The sequence below is a fragment of the Meleagris gallopavo genome, chromosome 3 (assembly GCF_000146605.3).
Source record: "Meleagris gallopavo isolate NT-WF06-2002-E0010 breed Aviagen turkey brand Nicholas breeding stock chromosome 3, Turkey_5.1, whole genome shotgun sequence".
NCBI lineage: Eukaryota > Metazoa > Chordata > Aves > Galliformes > Phasianidae > Meleagris > Meleagris gallopavo.
This window is the reverse complement of record NC_015013.2, coordinates 71,259,437-71,276,193: the sequence shown is the minus strand read 5'-3', so window position 1 is coordinate 71,276,193 and position 16,757 is coordinate 71,259,437. Positions and strand designations below refer to the sequence as shown.

General features: G+C 44.7%; 1 long non-coding RNA gene across 3 annotated transcripts; it reads right to left on the bottom strand.

Moving 5' to 3' along the window:
- Positions 1-12,090: 12,090 nt before the first annotated feature.
- LOC109367036 lies at positions 12,091-15,165 on the bottom strand. Of its 3 annotated transcripts, none has more exons than XR_002113771.2 (4): positions 14,067-15,165; positions 13,296-13,399; positions 13,078-13,217; positions 12,091-12,225 (listed from the first exon to the last, which is right to left on the bottom strand). It is a non-coding gene; the product is annotated as an uncharacterized LOC109367036 (long non-coding RNA). The 3 variants fall into 3 exon arrangements; XR_002113772.2 differs by having other exon boundaries at positions 14,103-15,163; XR_004159398.1 differs by having other exon boundaries at positions 13,296-15,160.
- Positions 15,166-16,757: the final 1,592 nt, after the last annotated feature.

Below are 16,757 nucleotides of genomic sequence, written 5' to 3'. Positions count from 1 at the left end.
CCGGTAGGCGGCGCCCGAGAACGCGCGATGGCGGGCCGGGTGTCGGAGCGCCGCGTGGCCTTTTGTTGTCCTGCAAATGGCCTCCGCTGCTGGCTGCTGCGGCGGGTTGAGCTGGGCGCCCCTGCTCCTCGCAGGTCCTGCGTAGGGCCTCACACAGCGCCCGCTGAGCCTGGAGGGGCGAGGTGATGAAATCTCTTCTTGTAGCAGACCCAAACTCTGATGGGTAGTGTTCACAGAAGGCCACTGCCAGGCAACGCAGCACTGGTACCACACGCGGGATGAGGCTTCAGGGCAGACCTAGCGCTACACGAGCCCCCTGCCGTCCTAGCGTCTTCATAGGATGGCTTGGATTGGAAAGGACCTGCATGCCCACCGAGTTCTTACCCCCAGCTGTGGGCAGGGCTGCTGCCCACCGGATCATTGTGCAGAGCCCCACGTAGCTTGGTCTGGAATGGATCCAGGGATGGGGTACCCACAGCTTCTCTGGCCAACTGTGCCACAGTCTCACCAATATCACAGTGAAAATTTTCCCCTGGCAACTAATATAACTCTTTTAGTTTAAAATCGTTCCCCCTTTTCCTGTCACTATCAGACCATGTAAAAAGTTGGTCTCCCCTCTGCTTACGAGCTGACTTTATGTAATGGAAAGTCACACTCGAAGTCTCCCCTGTGCCTTCTCCAGGCTGAACAAGCCCAGTTCCATCAGCCTGTCTTCATAGAAGAGGTGCTCCAGCCCTCTCATTGTCCTTGTGTCCTCCTCTGGACTGTGTCCATCACTGGAGGATGACTTAGAAGCCTTCAGGTGCAGGCTGGGGCACTGCTGGACCTTGTGCTGGACACGGCTTGTCTTCAGCGCTAGCTCACAGTGCAGTCTTTTTAGTCCCATAGTCACAAGCAGAGCAGCTGTGCTCCCTCCATGTTTGGCCTAAATGAGGATAAATCAATACATTAACATAAAGCTTGCCATTATTAAGAGCTGTTTTGTCTTAAAACTACACCAAACCGAACTGTGTGTAGTTACTAGTAGAAGCAGCAGCAGCAGCTGAGCTTTCTGTCCTCAGCCTTGCCACCCTGCTTCCAGTTTCACTGCTCTGTTTTGCTGAGTTAGTCTTCTACCAATCTGGTGGTGTGAATCAGTTCACTGTGAGAACTTCAGCAGGGTAATTTAACATGAGCATAGGGCTACAGGCTGGAAAGTGAAGGTCTCCCTGACAATGGCCAGTAATATACATGTTTGTTAGCAGAGCTAGCTGAACTGAAGCCATGCAGTGCATATGGGGCAAGTTTTGAATGGGCAGCAACATTCAAGTCACAAGACTTCTGTTTGGAAATGAGAGCAAGCTTTTATTTTGTGTCATGGCAAGACAACACAGGGGAAAGGAGGAAAGGAAGCCTGGGAATCTCACCCCAACCTTATTTATTTTATTGATTAGTGGCTCTTGTGGGTTTATGCTGAGTCTTTATTTTTCCCTTTTCCTCTGTTCTTTCCCTCGTCTCTAAAGTTCTCTTTGTCTTGAAACTCTGGACCTTGTTTTGAATCCCTGCTCTGCCTCGAGCAGGAATTATGTTTGTCAGGGCACCCAAAGGAGGTCATTTAGCTTTGGTAGATTTCTGGGTGGAGGCTGAAACTGCTGTTGTTTAAGTTTTCAGAGAGAACCCCTAGATAAATGAATCCAGCTCTTTCAGCTGCTGCCAATTCCTGGCAGAAAGGTTACATAAACATACCCTAAACCTCAAGGGTATTATAAATAAATCTTATAAAATATTAAATTTTGTTAATCTCTGAATGAACCAAAACACTGCTAAACTGATTTAAATCCTTGGTAAGAAAAGAATTAACCAGGTGTCTTATAAAAGTCCTGACCTCTTTCTCAGCACACTGACATTTATTTCTGGTCATTCTGTACCCTCACTGTTCTCATTAAATTACTTCTTTTTTTTTTTCTTTAAACAAAAACTTCACATATCATGAATAGTTAACAAAAAGCTTCTTCAAGTCTTGATTGTAGCACTAGTGGAACTGCTAGTGACAACAGTGGCTGGTTTAGGCAGAGATAAAGAAATGCTTTAACATGGCATTTCTGGGGGAAAAAAATGACAGAAAATACCAATCAGTTAAAACCAACAACTCTTACAGATATCTGTAGTACTTGTCAGCATATAAATGAGAGAAACCCTGAACTATCCCATGATAGCCAAGCAGAGCCTGAAATATGAGAGGCCTACTTGTATTCAGGTGCTTGTGCCCAAAAAGTCATCATACAGAAAAGAAAGGGAGAAGAGACCCACCTCAGGATATCCAACAGGATGGAGACTGAGGTACTGACGGGGAGATGGGAGACACCGGTATCCCTAACCTGTAACAATGAGAGAAGAAATAAGAATGGGGACCTGCGCTTGTATGGGCAAGGATATATTCCCGCCTCCTCTCATTTTCCTCTGCTGAATAATCCTGGATTCATTCCAATATGAGAGTTGAGGAAAAAATCTTCGTGGAGTAGCCATAGTATTTCCTGTCCAGTTGCATGCCACAGTGAACAGGCACATGGCAGTTATTTTTACCTGAACTACAAAAAATACTCAGCCAAAAATCCTTGTTTTAAGGGAGTATACTAACAAAACATGACTAACTGCAGTCGTTCCATTCCTGGCCACAGAATAATACATTCATGCATGTGGTAACAAGCAGTGAGCTACATTAAAACACACTTATCCCATTTTACATGGTTTACATAATAAAGTCTTTAATTGCAAAGTAGATAGAAAGTTTCAAAATGACGTTGCAGTGAAGGGGTTTCATCTTTGTTGCTGCTGCATGTGTTTATTTTTTGTGGTTTTGTCTGTAGATAAATGTGTTTATAAACTTTCATTTCTTTCTTATTACCATTTTGCACTCCCCAGTTTCAATCACAGATGAAAACTGCAAGAGGTTCTATACTAATGACACTGGAGAACAAAGGTCTCTAATTTATGAAGCATGAGAACCACTGTGTGCTTCCCTGGCTGTGTGCTGAAGGACTGAACTGACTGCCCTGAGTGAAAGCAAACAGCTCTTTTTTCCATGTCCACTGACACCTTTGCCAACTGTGGGCACACTCCACTGCACTCAGCAGGAATTGCTGCCCACCTGGTATTCTCAAACCTCCTGCAGTTTTACGTGGGGTTCAGTTTTACTCCCATAGGTAGATCTCTCAATGAACTTCAGATATGCCGTCAAGCATATTTATGGATGTTAACTAGCTTTCAGTTATTTCTGATTCAGGCTGCAAAGCTGTGAGTGAAGCAGCGGGTATTCAGGTCATGCAACTTCTGTTGCACGATACCTTTCAATACCTATCTTTTCTTAGGATAGTCTCTTATCTCTTTTTAGCCAGTGGAGCAAAACAGGACTTTTGCAGAGAGTAACTCAGAATAAGGATATGGTATCACACACAGATCATTCTAATTAACCTCAGACTCTCTTCTAATTGCGGGTTACTAATCCTCTCTGAACCTCTCCAGAGCTGTACCACAATCTCTGAGCATACAGGCAGAAGCAGAACTTGGAGCCAAATTTTCAAGGGCTTAGCACATAGCTGCTCGGCTTCCACTTTGACATCAAAATGAGGATTTCAGAACTGAGAAGGCATTGCTGTTTATCTAAGGCATTCCTTTGAAAACCCAGCTCTCTGTGGGGACAATGCACTCTCTTCAGAATTTTGGCTCTGGTTTTTCAAGAGCCACCCTGAAAACTCAGTATTGTCATGAGAGATGACTTATCTGTCTGCCCTTGCGCAGAAGCGCAGGCCTACGCAAACACAACTTGGTTCCATGTTGTTGCCTGGGGTGATATCAGATGCAAATACAGGGAGTATTTGAATGGAATTCACAAAGTGTATGCTTTTAAGATAAAGCAGAGCCAAGTCCTGCTGCTGCTGCTTTGGATGCAAATGTATTTGTAATGAACTCTGGTTTTGTACGTGTCCCTTATCTTGCACCTGTTATCATCTTTGTTGTAAAAAGCTTACAGGTAAGCTTGCCAAATGATACGCCCCATCTGTGCTACCTGGATAAACACTGTTAGCAAGAAACATGCAAACTGAAAAGCCACAAGTTCTTGATGGACAGGTACCAGTGCTGTTTCTCAAACTAGCAAGGACAAGGTCTTTGTGTTCCTTCAACAAGTTGCCAGCCTTTTCTTGTCTGAAATTCTTGTGAAGTTGTTGGGAGGGAGATGAGAAAGAAGAAGCTGGGAGCGTGCAAGCTGGTTTTTGGCATGCAGATGAAGTCAGTCCCAAACAGAAGAAGGATTTCAGTGGAATCTACAAAATGAATGTTTTTTAGCCAGTGCTAAGCTAGAGCTGTATTGGAGGCAGTTGTGTTTGTTGTGAATGTTTGTTTTGATCTTGCAACCTGAACTAGCAGTTGGATGGAGGGAAGGCGAATAATAGAAAACTGCATCACTGGGGCTTGTTCCTAAGAAGACTGGAAATAAATGACCCAGCAGGTGTGACATGGTGAAAGTCCTATGGCTTTCCAGTGAAGAAACAACAGTAGGGGAGAACAGTTTGTTCTGGGAGCTTATCATGTTCCACTGAGACCTCTACATTTTCCTGTGTTATTTCATTTTAGGAACTTGTGAGAACTACTGAGTAACTAATGTACAAGGCTGGTAGCTTGGGTTTTGAAGGCCTATCACTAAGTTCCTGTGGGCAACATTTGTACTCTCAGATGGTCACATCTGAGAGGGACTGACACTCTGGCCCCTGGACCAAGCCATTTTAACCGACTTGCATACTTAGTGCCCAAATCCCAAGGACTTTTGGATGTAGAGAACACATCACTACTGCATATTAGCAGGGACACAGGGAGGTATGAGATGTATCCCACCAAGGAAACATCCTTGGGCTTGTTGCCACCTTTGCTACCTGAGGCAAAAAGGATGAGACCAGCAGCACTTGGTGTGCCTGAGTACAGACCACTCCCTGCTCTGCTGCCTTGCACTCCCTGTGCAGGCATGCTGCTGCTTGCTGCTTTTGTGTTAGAGCAAGGTAGAGGGTAGAACTTGGCATCGTGAGCACCCTGTCCTAGACCTCCAGTCATAAGGGAGTTCACCTAATGCTATTTTCCAAAACAAAAGACACTAACAGGGCATATGTTCCTATTGCTGCCTACCACATAGGGTCTGTATGTGTAAGAACTGGGAAGGGCACCGCATGTTCTCACTGAGAGTAACCCATAACCTGATTTCTCTAGCAGAGTCCATGGTGACGGAAACTTGGCACTTGGATACCTCTGCAGTACCAAGACTCTTGTTGCTTAAAAAAAAAAATAGTGGCCTGAAGGGATCCCTCTCCATTATGGTCAAGGAACTTTAACCAGGCTCCAAACTCTTGCCAGCTGAACGTGCTGCCTGGCAGCTGAGCAAAACACTGCAGGTCTGCTGGCAGTTATACAGCATCCCAAGCACCCTTACTTCCTCCAAGGCTCTTGTACAGCTTGTACAAGGACTCAGAGAAAACTTTCCATTCAGAATGGGCATTCCTAGGTGGTGCAGGCCACCTTCTCACCACTGGGCAGTATGCCAGTCTCTGGGGAGGAGATAATGCTTTGGGACGCTCACATTTAACAAAGATCTAGCAGCAACATGTCCAAAAGCTACAGGTCTGCAAGGACGCAGAACTGCATCCATTTCACATTAACCTTTGGTCTCCAGTTCCCAGTGGCTCATTATATGGAACTGATCTCTCCTTCCTTATCCCAGCCCGCCATGGCACGTACCAGGCTGTCCCCATTTGAGCAGGCCGTGCAGTCAGCAGCTTGCAGGAGAATGCCTCAAACCCTGCTAGTTCCTCACTGAAAAGATAGTGCCTGCTGAGTGTTGCTGATAGCCACAGTTCTCTTCCTACCACAAGTGTCTTACACTGTGCAGTCTGTGGACAAGGGCCTTTTATGGCTGAGCAGGGAAAAAGAAGCCCCAGGAGCCTCAGAAATCTTTACAGGGGTGAGCAAACAGCACTTCAACTCTGTGCACCTCTTGTGTTTTCAAACAAAAGGCTGAAAAGCCCAATGGCAATTAAGTTTTTGTTTATATATACATACATGAATAATGAAAGCCTTGCCCTTCTGACTGGGCTTCCTGGCAGGAGCTGAGACACCAGAAGCCTTCTCCTTTACTCTTATGCCTTCTCTTTTGAAAAACTGTTTCTCTCCCACGCCATCATACCTGTGGGTTGGTTCCAGTCCTAGCACACCTTATCCCAAGGTCACACGTAGCCGCTCCAAACTGTGGATGCTCAGTCCTTTTGCTGACCCTGTTGCTGGGGCGTGATGTGGAGGAAAGCAGGGCCCAGCTCTGCCCACGGGCTGTTAGTGCAACACAGCTACCTTCCAAAGTCTAACTCCACCTTGTTCATCACAACGCAAGCTTAGCCCCATTGTTGATAGCTCACATGGCTGCCAAGAGATGCGTTTTTGCTGCAAGGAGTGGGAAGTGTGAGCACTGAGAGGTGTAAAAGAATGCAAGGCTGCCAACTCTCTTGAAATATCCTTGAAGGACAGGACAATTTTATACCCTCCAGATCACAGGGGACCACTGTAGGGATGGAACTGCAGAGTATAGCATGGAGATGCCTACGTAGGTTCCTGGGACACTATAGTGCTTGTTCTATGTATGCTCCTTTGAAGAGGATTGTTGGAAAAATACCAAGTTTGCTGGGGTTGGTCCCTGAGGTGGTAAGGGATGCTGTTGTGTAGGAGATATTACAGCTGGCTTTACCAACTTAATGGCACCCACAACCATGCACAGAAACAGCACCTTGGGTACTTAAATGTTTTTCCTGACAAAATTCTGGGCACTTACAGCTCCTCAGAACAGCGAGCAGGGCCTGAATTCTCAATTAGCATCCTCACTGACATAGAGATGGCACGCTTACCTCAACCAGGATCTGTCCCCTCAAGCTCTGCTTGGTCAAACACCTGTCAAATCCAAGGAGGCAAGGAGAGGGAACTCATCTGGGCAGAAACTGGGAGGGTCTTCTGCAGAGGGTTCCAGGACACAAACATGGGAATCTGCGGTGGTGGGCAGAAATGTTCTCCTTCTAAAGAGCCCCTTACCACCCAACCATAACTGGTGAAGTACAGCAGTTGCTGAGAAAAGGATGCCTAGATATTGCCCTGCTTTCCACCCTCCCCCTCCCCCCCTTTTTTATTTATTTTCTATTGGATCCTAAAGCATGTCTAAAACTCCTTTTAGAGACTGACTATACTCATATACAAACAGACCAGAGTTCAATTCCGAACATTATAAATGGTCATGTTAATTAAATGCAGCTAAAATACTGAAAAGAGATGCGGAGAAGACAACGTTAATGACAAAACACCCTCAGAGAGCATAGGAGGAGAAAAAGTGCTGATGTAGTAAGGTAATTTATGGTGATTCTCTGGTTGCTGAAACAGATGAATTATTGAGAACCTTACAGGAGAAAGAAGCTTTAGGTTGGAAGATTGATGACTAAAAACCATGGGGAAGTAATCCTTTCTGCATCAGTATGGCAGAGCTCAGTCCTGGGAGGCAGGTCACCATAGGTCAAGGCCTGAAGTGGAACCCTGAGCTGGAGAACTCCTCTGATCAACTCCTGCCCCCACACTGCCTTCTCTCCACTCCCTCATTAACAAAAGGAAGCTGTGCATTTCAGTGGTGTGATTTCTCTCAGCTGCACAGTTTGGCTCCTAACCAAAAGCTTCAGTCTGAGCAAAGATAAAGCAAGTTACTCCTGTTTTGTCCTGAAGTTAGCAAGTTATTAAATGTGGATATTACTGTATTTTGGCATATGTGAGATTAGGGAGTCATTTTCTCATCTTTTATTCCACATAGGTCATTGTAATCTTTTAACACAAAAGCATATTGAGAGGGATTCAGTTTAGGGAACTCATACATAACTGTGAGTTACTGTGTGTGCTTCCCTCAGTAACTGCATTACAAATAAAGCAAAGAGAAACTCCTGTACCATTGTTATTCTTTCCTATAATCTGAAAACGTTGTATGAAAAAATGATCACCCGTAGTCTATGCAGTAAGTAATAATCCAGCCTTACTTGCAGTTCTACTGCAACAGAGGATGGCAACCTATGGAAAGTTAGCATACTGATTTTCAAAACTTTTCTTTTGGATGAATGGAGTTACGCATTAGAATGATCACACTGTTATGTTCGGATAATTATATGATCATATGACCATCATTGGCTGTAATTAGACATAGCTGTCTCACTATAAAATTGCTATTTTCTTTATTTCAGGACATTTCAGATAGTGGTTATTGCAATTGGATGGCATTTCAATAACTGATCTCTATCACACGCCTATGATGAGTCACATCATCAGCAAAACATGGCAAGTGTGATGGCACAATGTCATGTAACAGCAAGGCACTGTTCTAATGTTTTAATGACAACCCTCTTAAATAGACCAAGTTTTCAGAAAATGCTTATTTTTCACACATAATGATTTGGGTTGCAAAAATGGCCCAGGAGGATAGAGCTAATAAAATAAGCAGCTAGTTAGAACAAACTTCTTCATTTCATTTCATTTTATTGTGTGGAGAACAGCATAGTTTTCTCACACAAGAAATGCACTGCTGTTGTCTGGAAAGTTTCCGTGTGGCCCTGCAGCTTTCACATTCCTCTGGACAAATCTGTCCATCAGTAGTTTGCTGTACTTTCACTACTGTAGACTTGAACATCTCTATGCATTTCACAGACTGGCTTCATTTGAAAAGCAATGTATAGCTACAAACCATTAGTCATTAACCAGGCACCAGTTAGCTGTAAAATATTAATCAATCTGGTGCTGTTACATGCCAGGTTTGCACCTTCATTTGGTTTTCTTGATTGAAACATAATGTTTTGCAAATGAAATACAAGATCAAGGGCTGGAGCACCTCCACTGTGAAAATAGGCTGAAGGGCTTGTTAGCCTGGAAAAGAGAAGACTGCAGGGAGATCTGGTTGCGGCCTTTCAATATTTAAAGGGAGTTTATAAACAGGAGGGAAATCAACTTATTACATGAGTAGACAGTGATAGGACAAGGGGAAATGGTTTTAAACTAAAGGAAGGAGATTTAGATTAGATGTCAGAGAGAAGTTTTTTATTGAGAGCGGTGAGGTGCTGGAACGCATTGCCCAGAGAGGCTGTGGATTCCCCTTCCTAGAGGTGTTTAAAGCCAGGCTGGACGAGGCCATGAGCAATCTGATGTAGTACTTGATCTAGTGGTTGGCAACCCTGTCTGCAGCAGAGGTGTGGGAACTCGATGATCCTTGAGGTCCCTTCTAACCCAAGCCATTCTATGATTTTATGATCAACTCTGTGTTTCTTCTGTTCCAAAGATGCACTTAAGAAGCTATCTGTTCTGCTTCCTTGCATCTGAGAAGTCAGCAAACCTGCACGGTTCAGTCCTGCCTGCTGGCCCTGACTACATATGCACAGCATGGCAATTATGGCAGGAGGAAGTCTGAAATAATTGCGTGTTTAGAGCAAGAGGTTCCTCTCTAGCCAGACCTCAGACTGTGCTTTCCACAACATTGAGATTGCTGAAGGACTCTTATATAAGCATAATTGACACAATTAAAAGAATGATTCCTTACAGATGTGTGTTGCTTTAGCAACCTGGGGTGTGGGGAGCCAAAATGCCCTCCGTATTTAGCAAAATAATATTAATCATAATAGGTAGAAGCACTTTATCCATTTTACAAGACTCTTGCTGTGGAGCCAACTGCCTTACCATGTTGCAACAAGAATCACTGTACTGGAGCTGTAATAATTTGAAGGTGAGCTAAAAAGTCTCTTGGTAATAACCAAAATTACATGGAGACAGAAGTGTATTCACATTGGTGTCTAAATCTCCCAGGATGTAGGCAGGAGGATTAGTTGCTCAAGGCTTTGATTGTGCTGCCATAGGAACACAGGTTGAAGAAAAACACCAAAGGTGTTTGTAGAAGCAGGATGAGGCCTGAACAGCTGTGCTTGGCCAAGCTTTGTCTTTCCTTGGGGTCCAACTGCCCGGTCAGATCATCGTGACCAGGTTTAAATCTACCTGCAGCTTCCTGTGTTTTAGAGGGACTCCAAGCAGCACCATGAATATGCATGGTAACATGGCAGCAAGTCTCCTACCTCCCTCCCCTGCAGCAAGCCAGAACTGGAAGGGATGCTTTATAGACTGGATCTATGTGCTTTTATTCCTGACTCTGCTTTGTTTGTTCCAGTAAAACTGCAATGTTTATCCAAACACAGTCTCTCTAAAATGTAAAAGGGACTGTGAATTACCTGAGACACACAACATATAACTTGTTTTAATTAAATCTTTTGATATAAGGCCAGTGATAGGTATTTTTAATCAGTATGAGCGTTGCTTCAAATTTTACTGTTTTAACTAATGCTATTCTAAACTTGGTCCTGACATCTTGGCAACTTAAACACAGTCACGCTGTGTTGCTGCTAAGTACAAGAAAAATCTGAAATCAGTGCTGACTAGGACTGAACAATTTTATTTCCATTTCCAAGGTGAAGATGGAAGTGAATAGCATGGCTCAACAAGCACTACTGAAAACCCTTGTCTTTTGGATGATTGTGAAATATCCAGATGAAAAGGGATTCAGGAAGCCATCTCTACCATCCCACTCTCTAGAGAGAGATTCATTTTATCTCTGTCATTCCTGACTAAATTTTCTCTGATCACTTCTTAAAAAGATTTACAATCCCCAGGCAATCTATCTTAATACATCACTAGCCTTATTTTTAGAAAGCTTTGTAACGTCTAACCAAACTATTTATGCTGAAATTGAGTGTCTTATTAATCTCTAATATCTTTGTGTTTGAAGACTCTTATCTTCATCAGATTTGCCTTCACTGGAACAAGCACCTCCTTTCTCCAGTCTTCTCTTTAAGTCATGTTTTTCGAGAGCTCCAATCACACACACTGCTCTCCCCTGATCCTGATCGGTGCTGTATGTCTCCTGAGCACGATGCCCCAAGCCAGACTCGTGGAGTTCTAACTGAGTTTTGCCAAGACTGTGAAAAGTGGAAGAATTACTTCATGTAATTTATAGCCTCTCTTTTATAGCCTCATCTCAGTATGAAGCTTGCTTTTTTTGAAACAGTATGTAAGCTCCAGAACATTTCTGCAGGGCGGCTCCCTACTCTTTGCTCCTCAATCTGTTTTTGCAGTTGACCAAACAGAAAACCTTGCATTTTTTATTGTTTAATAGTATCTTTTTTTTTTTCCACTAACAACAAGTGTGCAGTTAATTTTTTAATGTGTGTTGTGGTTTAACCCAGCAGGTGGCTGAGCACCACACAGTTGTTCGCTTGTTCCTCTCCTGAGTGGGATGGGGAAGGGAACTGGGGGGAAAAAAGTAGAACTCGTGGGTTGAGATAAAACTATTTACTAAGATAGAGAAAAGGACAAGGACAATAGTTATGACTCTCTCTCTCTCTATGTATATGTATAAATGAATAACAAGAAACACATAAGCAATTGCTCACTAGCCATCAACCGTTGCCCAACTTGCCCCCTGAGCAGCAGAAGAGGGAGGCCTTGGCTCTGTATAACACTGTGTAGCAGCAACTATAAACACTGGTGTGTTATCAGCATTGTTTTCATCCTAGAACCAAAACCAGCATAATTCCAGACACTCTAAAGAAACTAATTCCATCCTAGCTGAAATTAAGACAATGTGGCATTGCTAATTGGAATATTAAACTCATATTTTGTCCAATTTACTTCCATTTCTTTTATCTATCTCATACCACTTTGTGTTGGGGTCTATAAACCTTCAGCTTTGCTCTAATTATAGCTCCAGAGCCCAGGTACAATGTGTTCATGTTCAGGCTGCATGTGGCCCCTGTGCTGACCCTATTCCAAGTGCAGTGGTGTGATTACAGCTGTCCGACCTCTTGCATCACTGGAGGCTCAGCTCGTCCTGATAATAGTGCAGTTATGTTTACTGTCCTTGCAGCTCTGGCAATTGCATCTTGTTACACCACTTTAATTATTCAAACACTGACATTAGGGTGATGAGATTTAGAAAATTCAAAGAAAAAAAAAGAATTCTTTCAATTTAAATGTATTTTATTTAGCTCTTCTCATGAGCTGTGTTTTCTTACAACACATTCCTCATTCTGTCACAACCACAGTCGTGATGTTTTTCCAAAATCCCTGGAAGACACTCCCAGGCTCTGCTTCTGCCAGACACTTTTTTATAAAAAAGAAAAAAAAAAACACATTTATAATACTTCATAGAATCATTGATGTTGGAAAAAAAGTCTAAGATCATCTGATCCAAACATCAGCCCAGCCCCACCATGCCCAGTGACCACATCCCTCAGTGCCACATCTCCACGTCTCTTGAACACCTCCAAGGAATGGTGACTCCTTCAGCTCCCTGGGCATCCTGTTTCAACGCCTCACCACTCTTTCTGAGAATATTTTTTTCCTAATATCCAACCTGAACCTTCCCTTTCTCCACAGCATTGAAAGATGCATCTTCAGAACGCGTGCATTAAATACTGGAACGCATGTAGTAAATTAGCACATCAGCTCTTAGGGTTGAGCCTCAGTAATCTTGGTGCTTGGAGACTGCTGGCAATGTCACTGTTGAGTTGTCACATTCTGTCATGCTTCACTCACAGTCAGGAAGTGTCATTTTGGTGTGTCTATGGACAAGAACTGAATCATACACGTAACTCTGGGATTCAGACCTCATGCTACCTGGAAGAATAATCCAGGAGCAGTTTGACTTCACTGTCATCAAAGAGCCTTTCTGACAACTCAGAGTTGGAGAAGCTCTTGGAGAGCCTACAGCACAGCGGGTTAAGTGCACGAGGCCTCTTGCATCACCCCTCAGTGCCTGGCTGGCTACCTGACCACATCCTACCTATGAGGAACTCGAGCAGAGTTACACAGCCTGCCCAAAGCCCCACAGCAACTGAACCCGAAGCACAGGTCTCTTGCTATAGCAGCTGGACAAGGCTACCTCACTGGCACGATTTACTGAAAACTTTGCTGGCACCTGGGGAGCTATCTTGTTTTGCATAGAAGCTGTACCTCTCTGTGAAAACTGGCTTTTCCAGCCAGGAAGGGCACGTGGCGTCTGTCTCTTGCCAAGAGGCTTCATTGCACTCAATCCTGCAGACACTCAGATCTCGCTGGTTTGTTGTTGTGCATAACCAGTTTTAAACTGCGATCTGAAAAGAGCCCTTCAGTTGGATGTTACAGCAGATTCACAGTTACAGTGACTCAGTATGCAAGGAGAACTCCGGCACCTCGCTCCTGTGAGATGCTGTCTAGTGCAGCAAGGCCTCCCGCAGCATGGATTCATTCAGCAGAGCTCTGCTGGCACAGAGTGCTGGCATTCACCATGTGTGTCCTAAGCAAGCAAGGGGTGCACAGAGCCCAAAAGATATTTGATCTTCTTTCGGAGGTATTTGGCACATTTTTTATCTCCTGAGGCCATTCTGAGTAATGTGGAGAAACTCTGGGCTCAGAACTTGCAAGAAACACCCACGGCTGAAAAGAATTACAGTGTGGGATCAAATGCTTTGTACTGCAAAGAGCAGGAGCTCTTTCTAAGGTAATGGTAATGCACAATTGGATGGAGTTTTGCGAATGAAATCCAAGGACATTTTAGAATGACCTGATTTGTATTTCTTGGTGCTAAGCTGATGTTATTAATTCTTTTGTAACTCATCACAACAAAACAAAGATAGTGCTTTCTATTTTGGGAAGCTGATGAATCAGTGGGAAAGCCAAAAGGAAACAAGTGGATCCCTACTAAGACCAGAAATGCCTCAGAGATGGTTAGTGCATGTCTGCAGACTCTGTGGCTGTGCAAAAAAAAATTTAAGAAAGGGTTTAAGCATGGCTGGCCCCACAACAAAACATGCTGCGAGCAGGCAATTTAAGGAGGAAGCTCTGCAAGCTTCTAATATTTTATCACCATCTGTCATTCCCACATGATTTAAAACACGGATGTGCTACCAACAGAGAGAGAGAGATACTTATCCCTTCACCAAGCATTAACTGACAGTCATTACAAAGATAAATCCAGTGCAGGAAATAAATCATGGCACCAAGGTACGTTTGTCCTAAGCTCAGCCTGCAGTGGGTGCAGAACAACTTCTGATTGAGCAGCAGCTTCCCCTGCATTGAGTGTTACTCAAGAGCACTGGCCAGCATGTGGGATGCCCACCACTGTGACATCACCATTGAAATAAAGAACAAAAACTGGAAGGGCTAACAGCCACAGTAATAACCTATCCGGGTTAGGAATCTCATAAATGATGTACAGGAGTTTCTTACGTGTAACAAAGACAAGTTCAGTGCCGAAGTCAAAAAATCCCCAGGTCTTTTCTTCGCTGAGTGATGGGACCACTTCCCTTGAGTTAGGCAGGAGATGTGCTCCTGGAAAGCCTCCAACCACAAAGCAAGGCTGAAAGCACTCAGAGAGCGTGGCTTCTGGCTGTGCTGGAGGTGTACCAGGGTCTTCTGTTAGAGAGTGCTGAAGGAGTCGACAGGTTCAGGCAGGAGCAGTGAGCAGTGCTGGGCTTTTTCTAGCACAAGAAACAAACATGAGAGGACAGCCAGCTCTGACAGAAAACACTTGAGTGCCTCAGGAGGAGAAAATCATTCACCTGATGACATGAGGACCTGCACTGCTGCCCCGCGCTCTGTGTAGCACTGCCCATGGAGGTGCCCCCCACCCGACAGCCCCAGCTCACAACTCCGCTCTGAATGCAGAACGACGGAGGCATTCTCAGAAAACCCACACGGCCTTCTGACAGGGTTTTCATTTTGGATGGAGTCAAGGAAAAGAGCTTGAAGCACGGCTAAAGCTCACCATTATTTCTTAATGTGGCAGGGATTTACAGTGGCTTCCTGCCAATGAACATTTGAATAACACCTGGTTTTGCTCTCCAACAATGTGAAATGAAGGGATTACATCTTGACAGTTCCTAAAGGAAAACAAGCTTTCCCCTGTCTATCCAAGGCCTGTTTGTGAGAGGGCTGGCAGAGTTGATGTTTTCAGATCATAGTTCCTCCCCAGAAAACCAAACCCTAGCTTCTTCCAGTCCAATCTGAAGGAGCATGTCCTGTAACCTCCACCTCCCCAGCCCTGTTAGCCAAATTGTGGGGTTCCTGGTCACATCCAAACTGGATTATTGAGTTTGCTCACTTCAATACTCTAGAAACACAGAAACAGGTCTCTGGCACCTGTTCTGCATAAGTCTGGAGGGGGCTGCTCTCACTCACAAGTGTAGCTTGCTTTTTGGAAAATAGCATTACAGACTGTGACTTACAACAGGACCAACTAATTTGATGTCATTAAGCCAACACTGCAGAAAGCTCTGCACTAACCAAAGGCAGAGGAAGGAAAGCAGGAAAGGAAGTGGCTAAACCTGATGTTAAACCTAATGTCGACTTTCACAAAAGGACATTTTGCACATGGACATATATATGAGAGTGTGTTTTTTTGTGCTGGGCCTGCTCCAACACCTTGTATGTTAAACAACTGGAGGGGCTTGTGCCTAAATTTGAGGCAGGAAACCTTGGAAGCGGATGTGTAAGGAAAGAAGAATGGCTGGGAGGTTCCTTTACAGATATGCTGAGCTCGTGCTGCATACAAGTGATTGATGTTCATGCAAACTGCTTGGAGTGATAGTTTGCAAGCGATCTGTATTTATCTCTGTTTGGAAGAGGAAGAAAGAGCTGGAGGCACCCCCTGCAACTGGTGGTGGTGTGGCAGGGAACAGCCAGACATGTACAGTGCATGCTGTGTGCTGCAAAACTAGCAGGGGAGAGCTGCCCAATTACTTCCTGCTTTTACGATACTTGGAGTGCCGGGGCATGGTGGAAGTATGAGCAGGTCATTGCTCCCAAGATCACTTTTTTTTGTCTGCATGCAAATACAAATGTCAGTTTCCTTGAGGAAATCCCTGAGCCAGCCTTTGTGCCCAGCTAGTCTCGGAGCACAGGAACTGCTGTTCCCTTGCCTGCTGGGCTCCAATGGCAGCAGCGGTGGGGACAGCTAGGAGGGTCACTGTGTCTCCACTTCGTGATGTGGGGTATCACAAGGAGGAAGGGAGATGTGGGATGTGAGAGCAGTGCTGCAGGGAGAGGAGAACCTCTCCCAGGGACTTCACAGCCGTAAGGCCCAGGCTGTCTCCTCTCTGGGCCTCTCAGATGCAACCCAAGGGCTTGACTGAGCCAGAAAAATACATTGTGCTAATTCATCGATGCATAATTTTAATGTAAAAGTCACTGTGAGCAAGGATGGCCACGTTGACATGGTTGCTGACCCAAGGTGACCCAGACACGGTGGCTTTCACCTCCTGAAGCACTTTGTGCAGCCTCAATTAACAAGCCCTAACACAGTATAATTCTGTAATACACACACATCCCACGGGGCATTGATTCTCTAAAGTCACCTTTGGCCCCGCCTGCCTTTGGCTCCCAGGCATGCGTTACCTCCACACAGACCCCATTCGCTCCTGGGAGCACTAACTCTGAAAATAAGTAATTCTCCTATCTGTGGTGATTTTCACATGTTTTTGGGGTTGTGGATGCCCCATCCCTAGAGGCGTTCAAAGCCAGGCTGGATGTGACTCTGGGCAGCCTGGTGTTTGGCGACTGTGCACATAGCAGGGGGTTGGAACTAGATGGTCTTTGAGGTCCTTTTCAACACAGGCCGTTCTATGATTCTATGAAGTCCACCCGCACGGCTCCCA